The sequence below is a fragment of the Bufo bufo genome, chromosome 2, assembly GCF_905171765.1.
Source record: "Bufo bufo chromosome 2, aBufBuf1.1, whole genome shotgun sequence".
NCBI classification, from domain to species: Eukaryota; Metazoa; Chordata; class Amphibia; order Anura; family Bufonidae; genus Bufo; species Bufo bufo.
The window spans coordinates 20,457,658-20,476,885 of NC_053390.1; the positions used below are offsets into that span (position 1 = coordinate 20,457,658).

The following is a 19,228-nucleotide window of genomic DNA, read 5'->3' on the forward strand; positions in this document are numbered from 1 at the left end:
ATATGAACAAAATCCGAAATGGTTACAAAAAACATTCTTTATCTAAACATTTTAAATATCATCATCATAATAAAGATCCAAGTAATATGAAATATGCTGCTTTTGAAAAGGTACAGGTATATTGGAGGGGAGGAGACCAGATTGCGGAAATGTCTAGACAGGAGGTCAGAAGAATCTATGATTTCAACACTCTACTACCGGACGGTTTGAATTTGGATTTTGAATTGTTCGGCTTCCTATAAGATTGGGCTGGGGCCCCTTGCCGATGGGTGATCGGAGACAGGCTGTTTACCAGCACTCCGATCTCCCCTTGGTGGAGGGTACCTGCCTAATATCTACACATCAAAAACATCTATACATCGGGGGGCGTGGCCTAAGAGCGCATGGAGTAAGTCGCACCGCTCGTAGCTCCTGCCAGCATCCTGCTTAATCGAGTGGTAGCACTCCTTGAAATACCGATCCAACCTTACCTGGTGGTAGTGAAGTGACCGGAGGGTGCGGTGGTGACTTGGTGAGCTCCGACATGCCGAGGAAGTCCAGCAAAGGGCCGCGGTCTGACAGGCCCCAGGTGAGCCAGCATGGCGCCGAGGAAGAAGGGGGGACGGCCTTACAGCAAAAGATGAGCCGGAGTGTGGCTGCAAAACTGAGCAGGTTTGCTCGTGCTGACAGCGGTGTGGGCGATTGGGCTGAGGGAAAAGAGACGGACGCACATACCTCCTCTGAACAGGAGGACGGATCCCTTGACGGTGAGGCCCTGGATGCGGTGAATTGGCCGCCATTGACCCCTGCACAGCCAGCTAAAAATACAGTAGGCCCCAAGGCTGCGGCCAATGAAGAGCCCACACTGAAAGATATTATGGCCGCTGTGGCCAGCTGCAACAGCACCCTGAAAGTGCTCACAGTACAAGTCGGCAGCCTAAGGTCAGATGTGTCTATAATTAGGCACGACCTGCACAAGATCTCTGAGCGCACCTCTGAATTGGAGAAGAGGGTGTCCACGATAGAAGATGATATTCAGCCTTTGCAAATGGCGGCAAAAACAACTGCTAAGGACATAGCTGCTTTATATGCCAAAACAGATGATCTGGAGAACAGGTCCAGAAGGAATAACCTGCGGATTGTGGGAATGCCAGAAAAGAAGGAGGGGGATAATGCCACAGAGTTTGTGGAAAAATGGTTGCATCAATTGTTTCATGAGAAAGGTCTATCTTCCCTGTATGCGGTGGAGCGGGCGCACAGAGTGCCAATGCGGCCGTTTCCGCCAGGCAGACCTCCCCGTCCTATATTGGCGAAGATCCTGCATTTTAAAGACCGGGACACTATCCTGCGGCAATCAAGGGACAATGAGGAGATGGTCCTGAGTGGGGTTAAAGTGTCCATATTCCCGGATTATTCCAACGAAGTGCAGCGGAGGAGAAGTAGATTTATGGATATAAAGAAAAGGCTGAGAGGTCTACAAGTCCAGTACGCTATGCTGTTTCCTGCTAAACTGCGTGTGGTGGCATTGGGATCCACCAGATTTTTTGAAGATCCGGAGGAGGCGGCGCAGTGGCTGGACGTCCACGAGCGACAATTGAGAAGTGGTGCCCTGGACACTTGAAGGAGACAAGATATGGTTTCTTATGTTCACTTTATATATGCATTTGCACTCTAAGGTTGCTTTAAATGTTGCACCAGTTAAGGAGTGTATTATGTAATGCTACCACATGGTAGATCCTGAGGAGGGAGTAGGTGGTTGAGAGAGTAAAATGTATTTCTCAGATGTGGGGAGGATTCTCTACCTGAGGAAATGTGTTATAATCTGTTATGATTATTGTAAGTTGGGGGGCAGGTTGCTCTCAGATTGCCCTGTTTTAATGTGTGAGGTTGATATTAAGGGGACTGCGATCCCCTGTTATAGTAACTTGATTATGAGAGGGAGGGGGGTGGGGGGGGCAGGGAGGAAGTTGGGGGGAAGGGATAAGGTCTTGAACTATGAGCAAATGGTGTCTGAGTGGGTCGTGAGATTCAAGTATGGTTTGATGTTTTATCATGTCACAGGTGATTAGAGTTTTAAGCTGTAATGTGAGCGGGATGGCAGATGCACGGAAAAGACAGTGTATTTTTCAATACTTGGGGCGGTTTCAGCCGGCTATATGTTGCCTTCAGGAAACGCATCTGATTGGAGATAATTTACACTGGATGAGTAAAAATTGGGTGATCCATGCATTACATTCAACTCATTCCTCTCACTCTAGAGGTGTAAGCATGATTGTGCATAGTAGTATTAGGTATGAACATATGCAGGAATGTGTGGACGCTGAATACAGGTGGTGCTGGTGTCTGTGTACGTGCCCCCACCTTTTGCATCCCCATTGATAAGAGAGATTATGGACTTTGTGGCGGACTTCCCTGGGTTGCCGTGGCTATTGGTTGGAGACTTCAATTGCGCACTGAATGACTCACTAGACAGATGTCGGGTGGAAGGAGCAGGTGGTTTACCGGGGAGCGCAGCTCTCAGAAGTATTATGTGTGAAATAGGTGTACATGATGTATGGAGACTGCGTAACCCTGATAAGCGTGAATTCTCGTGCAGATCAGCCACGCACCATTCGCTATCGCGTATTGATCTGGCCCTTGTTAATGATATAATGCTGCCACTGGTCAGGGATGTCGTCTATCATCCTCGGTCGTTGTCTGACCGTTCTCTGGTGCAGATTGACTTGTGCCTGGGGGTGCTCAGACAGGGACCGAGGCTGTGGAAATGTAACTCACATAGGCTGAATGTGTCGGGTGACTTATCTGGGATCTCTCTGGAGATTAAGGAATTTTTTGCTATCAATACAGGGACGGCTTCAATACCAGTTGTCTGGGACGCCATGAAAGCATTCCTGAGGGGAGTCTTGATGAAAGAAATTGGCAAGCATAAATCTAGGTCTAGGGAGGCGGATGTTAAGGCGCATGTCCTAGTGGCTGAGGCGGAGAGAGGGTTTGGTAGATCCCCCACTCTGATTAATAGTGAGGCGCTGGCGGTAGCTCAGGAGCAGCTGAGGTGTCATTTAGTGCAGGCTGCAGAAAGAAAGAGAAGTTTTTATCGTCAGAGATCCTTTGAAGAAGGCGAGAAGGTGGGTCATCTGTTGTCGGTGGTTTCTCAGGCCCAGAGAGGCTCCTCTTGTATTCAGGAACTGAGAGATGACATGGGGAATAGTAGCCAGGACACGAAAGGAATATTAGATGTTCTAAAAAGTTTTTATGTATCTCTATATGCTTCCACTGGCTCTAGTTCTGAGGAGGCTCTGAATGATTTCCTAGTGGAAGCACAGTTATCGGTGTTGTCAGAGGAGGATAGAGAAAGGCTGGAGGAGCCGATTTCACTTGAAGAACTGGAAGCTGCGCTTGGGGATATGGCGAACGGTAAGGCGCCTGGAGCTGATGGCCTCCCAGTAGAGGTGTATAAAAAGCTGCAGGGGATACTACTTCCTGAATTACTTAAGGTGCTTGAGCACTCATTGGAGGCAGGTTCGCTACCACATTCGATGCAGGAAGCTATAATTGTGGTTATACCTAAACCTGGGAAGGATCCTAAAATACCGGATTCCTACAGACCAATTTCGCTTCTCACGGCTGATGTTAAGCTCCTGGCGAAGGTGTTGGCGAACAGGCTGTCCAAGGTGATTCTGACCATAGTACACCCGGACCAGACGGGTTTTATGCCTGGGAAGTCGACGGCTATTAATCTCCGTAGGCTATATGCTAGTTTAAATATTCCGGTGGATAATCGTGGAGACAGGGCTTTGCTTGCTCTCGACGCCGCCAAGGCGTTTGATAGTGTGGAGTGGAGCTACTTGTGGGGGGTCTTGAGAATCATGGGCTTTGGAGCGCGGTTCATTCAGTGGGTAAAGGTCCTGTATTCTAGTCCTAAGGCGAGAATTAGAGCTAATGGAGGGTTGTCAGATTGTTTCGCCCTTGCCAGGGGCACCAGACAGGGATGCCCATTGTCGCCCTTATTGTTTGCCCTTGCAATAGAGCCACTTGCGGCGTATATCCGCTTATCAACAAATATAGAAGGGTTTAGATACGGTGGGCTGCACAACAAAGTGGCTATGTACGCTGATGATACTCTGCTTTTTATGGGCGATATTGGTGCGTCCCTGGATGCGGCCATGGCATTGATTGACAGATTTGGTGGCTTCTCTGGGCTTCAGATAAATTGGCAAAAATCCTCTTTGATGCCAATTGATGGGCAGGCTCTGTCAGGCAGACAAGTAGATAGTCGGGTTCCTTGGGTAGATAAATTTAAATACTTGGGATTGTATATAACACCTAGATTGTCGGAATTTGAGGACCTTAATTTGTTTCCGTTGCTGGCTACTTTCAGGCTAAAGGTGAGGTCATGGTGTAGGCTCTTTCTTTCGGTGGTAGGTAGAGTGAACCTCTTAAAAATGGTTATGATGCCCCAGCTGCTCTATGTATTGAACAATGCTCCTGTATGGATCCCCCTGGATAAATTTAAGAAAATTCACTCTATATTTAGGGATCTTATTTGGAAATATGGTCAGGCTAGGATTAAACTGGAGACATTGCAGTACCCTAAGTCGGAAGGGGGCTTGGCTGTTCCTAATGCATGGATCTATTTTTTGGCTTCCCAATGTCAGCATTTCAAGGGGTGGATTGGTCTCCAAGGGCCGGATATGACTGGACAGATATTGCAGCATTGGTTGGGCAGTCGTGATCTCATGGGAATTCTGGAAGGGTCAGGTATGCATGCTGGGAGGGAAAAACTCCCTCTTATTGAACTTATGAATAAGGTTTGGGCAAAGGTGAAGCAGCTAAGAGGTGTAGGTGGAATCAGTGAACTTTCCCCTATTAGAAATAATCACCTGTTGCCTGAATTTTTTGCCATGTCAGGACTTCGGAACTGGGAAACTTATGGAGTGACGAGAATTGGCCAATTAATTGAGGATAAGATATGTAAGTCATTTCAGAATCTGCAGCAGGAATTCAATATCCCTAGGGGATGGTTCTATAAATATCTTCGAATAAGGCATGCCCTTGAGGTCACGCTGCGGAAAGGATGTGTGATAGCCCAAATGGAGGTGGTTCATAAGCTTGTTCTCCCGACGGGGGGGGGGGGGGGGAGGGCTGATATCACAGGTGTACGCTCTTCTACTTGATAAATTCTTGGAGGGGTTTCCACTCTCAAGAATGAAGAAATGGGAGGCTGACTTGGGGGAAATGTCTAAGGATAAGTGGGATGAAATATTGGAAGGAGTCCCCAAGGTGTCCTTGAGTGAACAGGGCAAACTGTCCCAACTATTTATCATACATAGAGTGTACAAAACACCGGTGTTCCTAAAAAAGGTTGGAGTAAGAATTGATGACAAGTGTCCAAAGTGTATGGAAGATGGTGCGGATCTGTTACATATGCTGTGGTCTTGTCCAGTAATTGGTAATTATTGGGAGGATGTAAGGAATATGATTAATAGTAAAATGACGTTGAAAATTCAAAAAGATCCCAAGGTGTGTGTATTGGGATATGTGGCGGAGATTGGAGGGACTGAATCGGTCAAGGTTGCTGTGGGGAGGTTGTTGTATGTGGCCAGGAAGCTGGTGGCTATGAGGTGGATCCAGGGAAGTCCGCCTACACTGGGTGAGTTTGAACGGAAGGTGCATGACATGCTGATATTGGAAAAAGGGGTGTATGTGAAGAGAGGGTGTCCTCAGAAGTTTGACAAAATGTGGAGTGATTGGTTATCTCATACTCATGTGGTTATATAGGCTCGGGTAGGTTCAAGACTAGTTTACAGGGTGGGGAGGTGGTAGGGAAGGGTGGGGGGGGAGGGGATCTGAGATTGTTAGGTCTTATGCAATTTTTTGTCTCAATATTTGTTTTTACAAGTGTACTTGTTATGTTTGGATACATGATATAACTGTATGTTGATATTTCTACGGATATAGCTGTACACTGATTCCACATGGTGGATAAAGTAAGAAAAGACAAGGTATTGTTTTTGTAATATCCTGCATTTATTGATTTAATAAAAACGATTTGATTAAAAAAAAACATCTATACATCAAAAATATTTATATATTAAAGACGTCAAAACATCCACATTAAAATGACTGATTTAAGACATTATGAAACAAATTTTGCCGAACCATCTATGGAACAATAAGGGTTATGCAAACTACACCTGAAATAAGAAAAAACGCATGCAATTTAGAAAAAACGCATATGCGTTTTTTCTATATATTAGAAATTTAAGTGTTACTATATCAATCAATGAGGTCGGAGATATCAAATTCCAGTATTGAAGTTTTAAATTTGAAAAAAACGCATGCAAAAAGCATGCAAAACGCATATTATTATTTTTTTTTTTTAGCAAATGTACATACACAATTACAATAATTACTGAAGTCCTATCTAGAGTCACTATACGTATTAAGGTGTAATTTTATCATTTACACTATGTTACAATTATGGAAAAACGCACAAAAATATACAAAAATCGCAGGAAAATCGCATAGGAAGGTGTTATGCAAATTCATGAAAAGATCTAAATAGATTATTTTACTGAAAGTTCATATTGAAATAATTGTATTTGTTGAACTGGTATTTATACTTGCAAATCATACTTTTCCAAAATAATATTTTTACGGGTTTTTGGAGCAACACAGTACTGACTAAGTAGCATATAGACTGGTATAAATGGATCGATTTTGAGGCATTTCGAATATGGCTACTGAGGAAGAGGTGTGAACCTCAAAACGTGTTTAGCAGGATATTCCGAAAAAGACTAAACTAACCAAAATTATTGAAAATTGTCCAGACGGTATTTGGATAAGCAATCGCATGATTACGAATATTGCTGACAAAAAATTGAATTCAATTCGAATTCTCAACGAACATTCGAAATCTCGCGAGATTATACAACGGGACTAAAAGTCACCACGTGGGAGGCCGAGTCACGGCAGAAACATACAGGTGAACGCCACTGAAAAAACAACTAAAGTCAACGCGATCAAGGAGTGCTCTGTATTTGGAGTGGGACGCCACTCAAATCGACACAATACCACAACTAACAGTAAAACCAAACCTCCTGTTAAAATATTTAAATCAGATCTCCTACAAATGCATTAGAATTTGGATGCTAAACACTGGGAGTGGAATAGAAATAACAGTGATTGCTAATATTGCAATATATCCATTGGGGCCATTTACGTATTTTAAAACAAGGATGGTAGCAAAAACTACATCCTCAAGCTGTGAATCATTTATTCAACAAGACTAACAGTGTTTTTATACCTTAACTGCTGATACCTCAATAATACTTCTGCTATGGAAAAAGGATATCACGTATGACAATTTTTCAGCTGCTACCATATTTTTCAGCTGCTACCACATTGTTACTGCCGAACTGCTGCCATATAATATACCTGTTTTCTTAAGGGTATTCCAGCTGCCACTAACTGCGGCTAATATATCTGCTGTATTAGAACTATATCTGCTGCTATATTGTTACCGCTATTTGCCGTTATTACTGCCACTATCTGCTGCTAATGGATTTTATGTTGTAATTTTATATCAAAGTTTTATACCTTTTATTATATAGCTTTTATGTTATATTGTTGAATAAATATATAATAATTTTATATGCATATATTTATTATATAACTAGATGAGGAATGCCTGCTATACTTGAAAAACATCCACGTAGTCCTGGCTTGAGGCTAGGATGCCCGGGAGGGGAGATATACATATCTCCCCACAGAAACCACATAGCGGGACCATGTTTGGACTCTAGTTGTAGCTGTAACCCAGGCAGATCAATTGGGTCCGGAACCATCTTCCAGTGACATTCTGGTCTGGGGCTATGAGCCCTAAGGGATTTTATGGGTCATTTGCTGCCAGCACCAGAGAAGGAAGGGTGGACCCTATCCATAGGCGGGGAGGGGAGCGGCCGGCTACAGGTCATAAGCCCATACAAGCCAGTGGGCGGTGTCTTTTCTGAAGGGGGTCACATCGTGCCAATGTGTTTGGAGAGACCGGGAACCAGCTGACCTCATTACACCAATGTGACTGCAGCCAAGGACTATTCCACCATTATAACCCAAAGGAACTTTCATCTTACCCGGTAACTGACTCTTGCTCTGCTTAACCCTGTTGTACCTATATCGCCTGTATTTGTAACCTCAGACCACTGTATATATTCTCTGTGTGTATTGTGTTATATCTAGAGTGCCCTTTAGGCGATTAAATATATAATTTCATCTTGTGCTATCTTGTATCTCGATCACGAATCCCCATGTCCGTGCTTCGGCCTAGTTATAAGCTACAGCGGGTTGGTTTCTCACCCTATATAATCCAGTTAGTGGACCGGGGTTATATCAAACAAGAAGCAGGGGCAGATTTCCCGGGCTGAGGAGGCGCTGTTTTCACTGTGGCAATGAAAAGGCTCTCTCAGCTTGTTGCCTCTCTGTGCCCGCGTGGACAGGAGGTGTCTGTGTAAACTGTACCAATCTGACCTTACCTGCTCCTCTGGAGGGCGTAACGTCACGCTTTGGTAACAAGTGACCATACTGCGTCTCGTGAGCTCGACGTAGGTGACGTCAAGCGGGCACGAGGCATGGTATTTTTCACACCCTACATAGTAATTATTCCCTCTTTGTGCCCCTCACAGTAGTTATGCCAAGATATGTGCCCTTTTTACAGTCGTTATGCCCAGATATGTGCCCTTTTCAAAGTAGTTATGCCCAGATATGTGCCCCCTGACAGTAGTTATGCCTAGATATGTGCCCCCTCAGAGTAGTTATGGGCAGATATGCGCCCCCTCAGGGTAGTTATGCCCAGATATGTGCCCCCTCACTGTAGTTATGTCCAGATATGTGCCCCTGACAGTAGCTATTCCCAGATGTGCCCCCTCACAGTAATATGTCCTGATATGTGCCCCCTCACAGTAATGTCCAGATATGTACCCCTCACAGTCGTTATGTCCAGATATGTGCCCCCTAACAGTAGTTATGGCCAGATATGTGCCCCCTCACAGTAGTTATGACCAGATATTTGCCCCCTCACAGTAGTTATGCCCAAATATGTGCCCCCTCATAGTAGTTATGGACAGATATTTGCCCCCTCACAGTAGTTATGCCCATATATATGCCCCCTGACAGTAGTGATGCGCAGATGTGCCCCCTCACAGTAATATGTTCTGATATGTGCCCCCTCACAGTATTGATATCCAGATATGTGCCCCCTCACAGTTATTTGCCCAGGATTGTGCTCCCTCATAGTAACATGATCAGGTATATGCTGTTGGGGCAAAGCCCCCTACCTCTATTATTGCCGGGGTCCCAACTTATGTGGAGGTACGAGCGCTCGGAGAGCTGATACAGACACACTGCTGAATCAGGTTCTCTCTCTTTACTTTATTACACACAAGCATACATCTTTATAACACTACAGATAATCATAGACAAATCTGGCACACCACCAAGGAGGTGGAAATTGAAACTAGAGATTTGATTAGCTATTCATATAAGGAAATACTTCCGCACTATACTACCAGAATTTGTAATGGTTCAAAACTTCTACAGCATCTTATCTTCTTTAGCAGCGCATCCCAAAACACAGAGAGAACATAACTCTCTTGCACGTCAAACTCTGATAAGGTAGCAGCTACCTTGGCCTTGTAGATAGAACTCCCCACATCCAGCTGGCTCATTCATTTTTCCATATATGCACAAGATGGAGGAAATACTTATACAAAATGGATTCTTATCCCTCACAATGCCCCGTCACAGTAATATGCCCAGATATGTGTCCCTTCACAGTAATGTGCAGATATGTGCCTCCTCACAGTAATATGCCCAAATATGTGTCCCCTAACAGTAATATGCCCAATTCTGTGCCCCCTCACAGTAATAACTAATACAATTGGTCCTTCTGACCTAGATACGTCTTTTTTATTTGTGCTGTTTCTTTTAAAACTTCACTTTTATTTATTTAGTTATTACTAAAAAATACATCCATTTTGACACTATAGACTCATTAAAATTCTCAGTGGTGTGCAGGCTGGTTAATTTTCTGCTCAAACAACATCTGCTGTTTATATTTCTTCAGAGCAGGGTTCTAGTGATTGAGATGTTGTAATGACCGCCGCCACCACTGGAGCGCTCTCACTTGCAGTCCTACAGACTAATTGATTTACTACTTAGATGGCTCTGCTGTTCATGTTTCCTCACAGCAGGATTCTAAGGGTTAATATACTATAATGACCCCGGCTGCTCTGGCTAGCAGTCAATCCTGTACTCCTCTTATACTATATATCATTTGCTCTTGTCAGAGCTCCCTGCCTGCCTACTACTGAACCTAAAAACACACACGTACACCCTGCGTCCCAACATGTTTCGCTGGACACCCAGCGTCTTCAGGGGATGATGCAGGTATGCGTGTTTGGGGGCGGGGACCAGGTTTTAACAGTTCGGTTTCTGATGACATATATGCCCCTCATAGTATTATGCCAGTTATGTGTGGCCTCACAGTAATATGTGCAGGATTGTGCCCCCTTTACAGGAAGTAAAAAAATAAATGAATAAACTCCACATACTTACCTCGTTCCCCAGCAGCAGCAGGATACACACAGAGATGCTGGTCTGTGTAGGAGGAGGAGCACTGACTGATTGGCCCCTCCCCCTGCACAGACCAGCAGTGTGGAGCTCTACAGGGTGGAGGAATGATGGAACCGGGAGGGGACGGCTCTATGCTTCATCATTACAGGCAACTGTCTCTGTGTCCTATGGAAGCAGGGACAGCTGCCTAAGAGCAGGACATACCTCCCCTGTACCGAGATCGCGGGACAGCCACTGAAATCCGGTGGCCTGTATATGAAGTGCTTAGAATGTATCAGGCGTTCCTGCAGACTATATGGGTTCCTTTATAGCCTGCTCAGGAATGAGATTCCTAGAATGTGCCAGCAAATTTGAGGTCCTCCTTGCAGCCCATACATTGTAGCCTCTTCATTACTGAGGACTTGAGTACAGGAGATGGAAGGTTATCCCCCCACTCACCACAACACCCATCATCTTCTAATATGTCCTCATGGTGCAGGGAAGAAACACTACAATATAACAAAGTCCAGTCAAACTAAAATAAAAAGCCTAACCACCAGCGTTCATCCTCTCCTTTATACATGAAATCGACTTTTTTATTTCATATCGGATAAAAATCAATCAATGGAGGGAAAAACACTTCTGCCTCCTGATCTCTGAACCTCAAAGGAGCCACTACATTGTAGGCACCTCAGCACTGACCAAACTACAATGTATGGGCTGCATGGAGGACCTCAAAGGAGCCGGTACATTGTAAGCTTCTCAGTAATCAATAGTCTGATATGTATGGGCAACACGGGGAATACTAGGTGGTGAAGGACCTATGAGGACATCACGTGATCAAGTGACTAGAGGGGACTGTGTTCTGTGAAAATCTGCTGCCCGTGAAAATCTCCTGCCCTAGTCACTTCCGGTCTTGACGTCACGCTTCTGAGGTAGGTGTGTCACAAAGCTGGCAACCTTATAGGCTGTGAAGAAGGCTTGGCTCAGGGCAGCTTATTTTAACAGCTGCTGTATGTGAACGCGCGGGCAGCAGATTTTCCCAGGCGCAGGGCAGCTTATTTTAACAGCGGCTGAATGGGGATCGTGTGCACGCGCAGGGGCAGCCGTTCGTCACAGAGGCTGTATGGGGACGCGCAGGGGCAGCAGATTGTCACAGGCCAGCTCATATTAACACAGGCAAGCAGAACTTTATTGTAATAGGGGGTGTATGGTGATCGCTCATGGCATCCGATCTTCACAGAGGCTGTATGGAGACGCGCAGGGGCAGCAGATTTTCACAGGCGCTGGGCAGCTTATTTTAACAGTGGCTGAATGGGGATCGTGTGCACGCGCAAGGGCAGCTGATCTTCACAGAGGCTGTATGGGGACGCGCAGGGGCATCAGATTGTCACAGGCCAGCTCATATTAACACAGGCCAAAGGCAAGCAGCACTTTATTGTAATGGGGGCTGTATGAGGATCGCTCATGGCATCCGATCTTCAGAGGCTGTATGGGGACGCGCAGGGGCAGCAGATTGTCACAGGCCAGCTCATATTAACACAGGCAAGCAGCGCTTTATTGTAATGGGGGCTGTATGGGGATCGCTCATGGCATCCGATCTTCACAGAGGCTGTATGGGGACACGCAGGGGCAGCAGATTTTCACAGGCGCTGGGCAGCTTATTTTAACAGCGGCTGAATGGGGATCGTGTGCACGCGCAAGGGCAGCTGATCTTCACAGAGGCTGTATGGGGACGTGCAGGGGCAGCAGATTGTCACAGGCCAGCTCATATTAACACAGGCCAAAGGCAAGCAGCACTTTATTGTAATGGGGGCTGTATGGGGATCGCTCATGGCATCCGATCTTCACAGAGGCTGTATGGGGACGCGCAGGGGCAGCAGATTTTCACATGCGCTGGGCAGCTCATATTAACAGAGGCTGTGAACGTGACAGGGAAGCGGCACCTTATACACTGCTCAAAAAAATAAAGGGAACACTTAAACAACACAATGTAACTCCAAGTCAATCACACTTCTGTGAAATCAAACTGTCCACTTAAGAAGCAACACTGAGTGACAATCAATTTCACATGCTGTTGTGCAAATGGGATAGACAACAGGTGGAAATTATAGGCAATTAGCAAGACACCCCCAATAAAGGAGTGGTTCTGCAGGTGGTGACCACAGGCCACTTCTCAGTTCCTATGCTTCCTGGCTGATGTTTTGGTCACTTTTGAATGCTGGCGGTGCTTTCACTCTAGTGGTAGCATGAGACGGAGTCCACAACCCACACAAGTGGCTCAGGTAGTGCAGCTTATCCAGGATGGCACATCAATGCGAGCTGTGGCAAGAAGGTTTGCTGTGTCTGTCAGCGTAGTGTCCAGAGCATGGAGGCGCTACCAGGAGACAGGCCAGTACATCAGGAGACGTGGAGGAGGCCGTAGTAGGGCAACAACCCAGCAGCAGGACCGCTACCTCCGCCTTTTTGCAGGGAGGAACAGGAGGAGCACTGCCAGAGCCCTGCAAAATGACCTCCAGCAGGCCACAAATGTGCATGTGTCTGCTCAAACGGTCAGAAACAGACTCCATGAGGGTGATATGAGGGCCCGACGTCCACAGGTGGGGGTTGTGCTTTCAGCCCAACACCGTGCAGGACGTTTGGCATTTGCCAGAGAACACCAAGATTGGCAAATTCGCCACTGGCGCCCTGTGCTCTTCACAGATGAAAGCAGGTTCACACTGAGCACATGTGACAGACGTGACAGAGTCTGGAGACGCCGTGGAGAACGTTCTGCTGCCTGCAACATCCTCCAGCATGACCGGTTTGGCATTGGGTCAGTAATGGTGTGGGGTGGCATTTCTTTGGAGGGCCGCACAGCCCTCCATGTGCTCGCCAGAGGTAGCCTGACTGCCATTAGGTACCGAGATGAGATCCTCAGACCCCTTGTGAGACCATATGCTGGTGCGGTTGGCCCTGGGTTCCTCCTAATGCAAGACAATGCTATGTGGCTGGACCTCATGTGGCTGGAGTGTGTCAGCAGTTCCTGCAAGACGAAGGCATTGATGCTATGGACTGGCCCACCCGTTCCCCAGACCTGAATACAATTGAGCACATCTGGGACATCATGTCTCTCTCTATCCACCAACGTCACGTTGCACCACAGACTGTCCAGGAGTTGGCAGATGCTTTAGTCCAGGTCTGGGAGGAGATCCCTCAGGAGACCGTCCGCCACCTCATCAGGAGCATGCACAGGCATTGTAGGGAGGTCATACAGGCACGTGGAGGCCACACACACTACTGAGCCTCATTTTGACTTGTTTTAAGGACATTACATCAAAGTTGGATCAGCCTGTAGTGTGTTTTTCCACTTTAATTTTGAGTGGGACTCCAAATCCAGACCTCCATGGGTTGAAAAATTTGATTTCCATTTTTTTATTTTTGTGTGATTTTGTTTTCAGCACATTCAACTATGTAAAGAACAAAGTATTTCAGAAAAATATTTAATTAATTCAGATCTAGGATGTGTTATTTTTGTGTTCCCTTTATTTTTTTGAGCAGTGTATTTAGCCAGCATTACCCGATTGGCCCATAAATACAAACTTAACTGTCACAGTATGAGATTGTGAAAGGAGTAGGGCTTTAGTTGTAATTTTGCCGCCAAAGTGCCTGTGCACTTCTCACTATGGTATTGGCAAAGCGAGGAGCACCTCATAACTGCTGATGTAGCTGTACACAAGCCGATTGGCTGCTTAGGGCCAGTGTACCACGCCTGATGGAACAGCATGGAACTTCATTGGCTGGCAAAGGGTCATGTGAACACTGCTGATTGGCTGTGCTGGGAAGAATATAAGAGGGTGACTATCAGTCATCCCTCTTGTGGGTGTTGGAGTTTTGGTATGACCACTGGTTTATATTGTGTTTGAGAGAGTCTCAAGAGTGCTAATCTAATTTGAAAGCTTTTTCAAATTATTCAAGTACATTCTGTGATTGCTTACTTGCAAGAGTGAAGTTTGAGCAGGACACAAAGTAAGTAAATTTTTTTAAACATATTTTTCTTTAACAAATGTACTTTGTCTGCCCCCTCATTTTTGTATAGTGTTTTTGGCAGCCAAATGTGTACTAAGTTTTTAGCTAGTGTTACTGCATGTACAGCATATGTGCCAGCTTTTGCATCAAATGTGCCACTCCTTATGTGCCACAAAGACACTCCTTATGATTAACTGTGCACATACCATTGTTCACTAAACAAAGCTCTAATATTTTTATTTTTCTTGTAAGATGGAGAGTTGTTCTTTGGAACCCGAAGATTAGTGAAAAACGAGGAAGAAGCCTGTAGAATCTTCGTGGAATTTCATGCATCGCCCATTGGAGGACATTCCGGGATCAACAGAACACGATCAGCCATCAGCTCGCGATTCTTCTGGCATGGAATGCATGTTGATATTTCTAAATGGGTAAACAACAATTCTAATCCGTATTTTGTATTAGGAGGAAAGGTGTACACCGGTTAACAAGCCATTTCCATTAGATCCAGGAATGCCCTCAATGCCAGAAGTCTGGAAAACCAATCGCTGCTCCACAGCCGTTACAGTGTATTAAGGTAAATATCTTGTCTACAATGAAATATACCCTTGGTGTTACAAAATATAAGCCCAAAAATTATAAATATAAATATCATATTGTATTCCCGATAGGTATCCGCTGTCTGGGAGCTTGTCGGGATCGACCTAACTGGTCCTCTTCCTTAGGGCTCTTTCACACCTGCGTTCTTTTCTTCCGGCATAGAGTTCCATCGTCGGGGCTCTATGCCGGAAGAATCCTGATCAGTTTTATCCTAATGCATTCTGAATGGACAGAAATCCGTTCAGGATGCATCAGGATGTCTTCAGTTCCGGAACGGAACGTTTTTTGGCCGGAGAAAATACCGCAGCATGCTGCGCTTTTTGCTCTGGCCAAAAATCCTGAAGACTTGCCGCAAGGCCGGATCCGGGATTAATGCCCATTGAAAGGCATTGATCCGGATCCGGCCTTAAGCTAAACGTCGTTTCGGCGAATTGCCGGACCCGACATTTAGCTTTTTCAGAGTGGTTACCATGGCTGCCGGGACGCTAAAGTCCTGGCAGCCATGGTAAAGTGTAGCGGGGAGCGGGGGAGCAGCATACTTACCGTCCGTGCGGCTCCCCGGGCGCTCCAGAGTGACGTCAGGGCGCCCCAAGCGCATGGATCACGTGATCGCATGGATCACGTGATCACATGGATCACGTCATCCATGCGCATGGGGCGCTCTGACGTCATTCTGGAGCGCCCGGGGAGCCGCACGGAATGTAAGTATACCGCTCCCCCGCTCCTACTATGGCAACCAGGACTTTAATAGCGTCCTGGGTGCCATAGTAACACTGAAAGCATTTTGAAGACGGCTCCGTCTTCAAATGCTTTCAGTACACTTGCGTTTTTCCGGATCCGGCGGGCACCGCCGGCAACGGAAGTTCACGCCGGATCCCAACAACGCAAGTGTGAAAGAGGCCTAAGACAGTTGATGGATTTCAATACATTTTGACGGCTACGGATTATTTCTCTAAGTGGGTGGAGGTATTCCCATTGCGAACCAAATCTGCTGCAGAGGTGGGATGCCATATTTGCTCCATGGTGTATCGACATGGTTGTCCCAAGAGAATCCTTTCGGACCAGGGTAGAGTTTGTAAACCAAGTATGTGTATTTGCCCTGTGCTCTTGTATGTTAAATTGGTTAGTTAACATGTAAGCTGTTTGCTATGATAATGGCACTGTAAAAAAAAATAAAAAAAATTTTTAAGCTGAACAACCAACTGTGTTCCATTTTGGGTATCGAAAGAAGTGTTACAGCGGCGTATCACCCACAGACCAACGGACTGGATGAAAAGACCAATCATAATATCAAAAGGCAAGTGTCCAAAATTTTTTTTTTTTTTTACGTTTTCTTAAAAGTAGGATGCTCTGGGTCAATCACATATTAAGTACATAATTGCTCTTAAAATCTATTTTTTTTTAAAGAATAACTTCAAACAAAATTTATTTTTAATAGGTTCTGGCGCAGTTGAAATAGTTCATTATTATTTCCTTTTTCTAAACCTAGGCTATCTCCTTCTCCTTTCACCGTTTTATGCCCCGTCTCCTTAAAATGAATCTTGAACTATTTACAAATTATAAATAATCACTTCTTTATTTCAAAGAAGCATTGTGTTGCCTTTAAGACATTTTTTTGAAAATCACCATCCAACACAAATTCACATCTCCTATTGTACAAGATGCCTGGCAAATTATTGTATAGTAATCTGATGTTATCTGGCAATCGTTCTTTAATTAAAATATCAATGGTATTAATGTTATTTGTTATGCCATTCTTTTTAGAGCCCTGACCAAGCTGGTAAACGAGAAGCAGAACAACTGGGACGTGTTTTTGGATGCTACCTTATTCTCCATCAGATCGAAGGTCCAAACCACCACCAAATACTCGCCATTTCTGTTGATGTACGGGAGAGAGGCCGTATTACCCTCCGAGGTTCCCGTTGAACTTCCGGTGAATTTTTATTTTTTTTGGTCAATTTTTTAAGTATCTTCAATATTATATACATATGTAGAAAGTTATATATACTATTTAATTAAAAAATATATTTTACTTTTATTTTGGTTTATTTTCTACACAGCTTTCTAACATCATTCTTCCGGATGAAAAAACGTACATTGCCTTCGTTGAGGAAAAGACATCATCGATGGAAAAGATCAAGGAAACCACCAAGGAACACATTGAGAAATCCCAGGAAAAACAGAAGACGAAGCATGCCAAGAAAGTGCTGAAGAAAAACAAGGATGTGGTCTACAGTGTCGGCAATGAGGTCCTTCTATACAATATGAGAAAGAGTGGTAGGAAAGGGGGACAGATGGAGCCTGATTTCTCTGGTCCTTATGTTATTCAATGGGGTTACGTTAAAGAATAAGATCAACGTTGACCACATCAAGCCGTACAGAAGAAGCGAGAGGATCACAGTCAAGAAGCCAGAAAAAGATGTGAACATGGCTCAGGAAGACAGCACCCGCCTGTCCTCCGTACCACAACGGACCTCTGTCATCAGCTGGATAGGAACGAACAAGGAAAGCACTTTCCAGGTATGACAACATTGAGTTGAAATCGGTACTGACAGATAAGTAGATAGTTACATGTATCTAAAATATATCTGATTTGCATAGATTTTTTTTATGTGTACAATTGAAACGGGGATTAAGAATAATGGTGCTTTACACATTGTATGTCTTAATGTCACGATAAGTGTTGGTGAAATCTTACTTAACCAAGAAAGGAGGGAAGGTAACCAGTGAGTGGAACAGGTAACAAGGGATACAACAGGTCACGTATTCACGAGATCAGAGACACAATAAGAATCGGCAGGAACATGTCATTTAAAGTAACGAGTTGGGAGTGTCTGACTTGTTCTGGTACCATCCACAGTAAATGACATGGCAATTGTAATATTCTTCTACTATGTACAATTGAAATTCAAATATACACTCACCTAAAGAATTATTAGGAACACCTGTTCCATTTCTCATTAATGCAATTATCTAGTCAACCAATCACATGGCAGTTGCTTCAATGCATTTAGGGGGGTGGTCCTGGTCAAGACAATCTCCTGAACTCCAAACTGAATGTCAGAATGGGAAAGAAAGGTGATTTAGGCAATTTTGAGCGTGGCATGGTTGTTGGTGCCAGACAGGCCGGTCTGAGTATTTCACAATCTGCTCAGTTACTGGGATTTTCACGCACAACCATTTCTAGGGTTTACAAAGAATGGTGTGAAAAGGGAAAAACATCCAGTATGCGGCAGTCCTGTGGGCAAAAATGCCTTGTGGATGCTAGAGGTCAGAGGAGAATGGGCCGACTTATTCAAGCTGATAGAAGAGCAACGTTGACTGAAATGACCACTCGTTACAACCGAGGTATGCAGCAAAGCATTTGTGAAGCCACAACACGCACAACCTTGAGGCGGATGGGCTACAACAGCAGAAGACCCCACCGGGTACCACTCATCTCCACTACAAATAGGAAAAAGAGGCTACAATTTGCACGAGCTCACCAAAATTGGACTGTTGAAGACTGGAAAAATGTTGCCTGGTCTGATGAGTCTCGATTTCTGTTGAGACATTCAAATGGTAGAGTCCGAATTCAAATGGTAGAGGCGTAAACAGAATGAGAACATGTATCCATCCTCTGATGGCTACTTCCAGCAGGATAATGCACCATGTCACAAAGCTCGAATCATTTCAAATTGGTTTCTTGAACATGACAATGAGTTCACTGTACTAAAATGGCCCCCACAGTCACCAGATTTCAACCCAATAGAGCATCTTTGGGATGTGGTGGAACGGGAGCTTCGTGCCCTGGATGTGCATCCCTCAAATCTACATCAACTGCAAGATGCTATCCTATCAATATGGGCCAACATTTCTAAAGAATGCTATCAGCACCTTGTTAAATCAATGCCACGTAGAATTAAGGCAGTTCTGAAGGCAAAAGGGGGTCCAACACCGTATTAGTATGGTGTTCCTAATAATTCTTTAGGTGAGTGTATGTTAACAGTAAGCAATGAATATTGATTTTCACATTTATTTTAAAGCCCTCAGTATC

At 44.9% G+C, this 19,228-nt stretch overlaps 1 long non-coding RNA gene across 1 annotated transcript; it reads left to right on the forward strand.

The window, feature by feature from the left end:
• The first annotated feature begins 14,914 nt into the window (after window positions 1–14,914).
• LOC120991218 lies at window positions 14,915–15,312 on the forward strand. Its single transcript, XR_005776573.1, has 3 exons — window positions 14,915–15,023; window positions 15,098–15,169; window positions 15,264–15,312. It is a non-coding gene; the product is annotated as an uncharacterized LOC120991218 (long non-coding RNA).
• The last annotated feature ends 3,916 nt before the right edge of the window (window positions 15,313–19,228 follow it).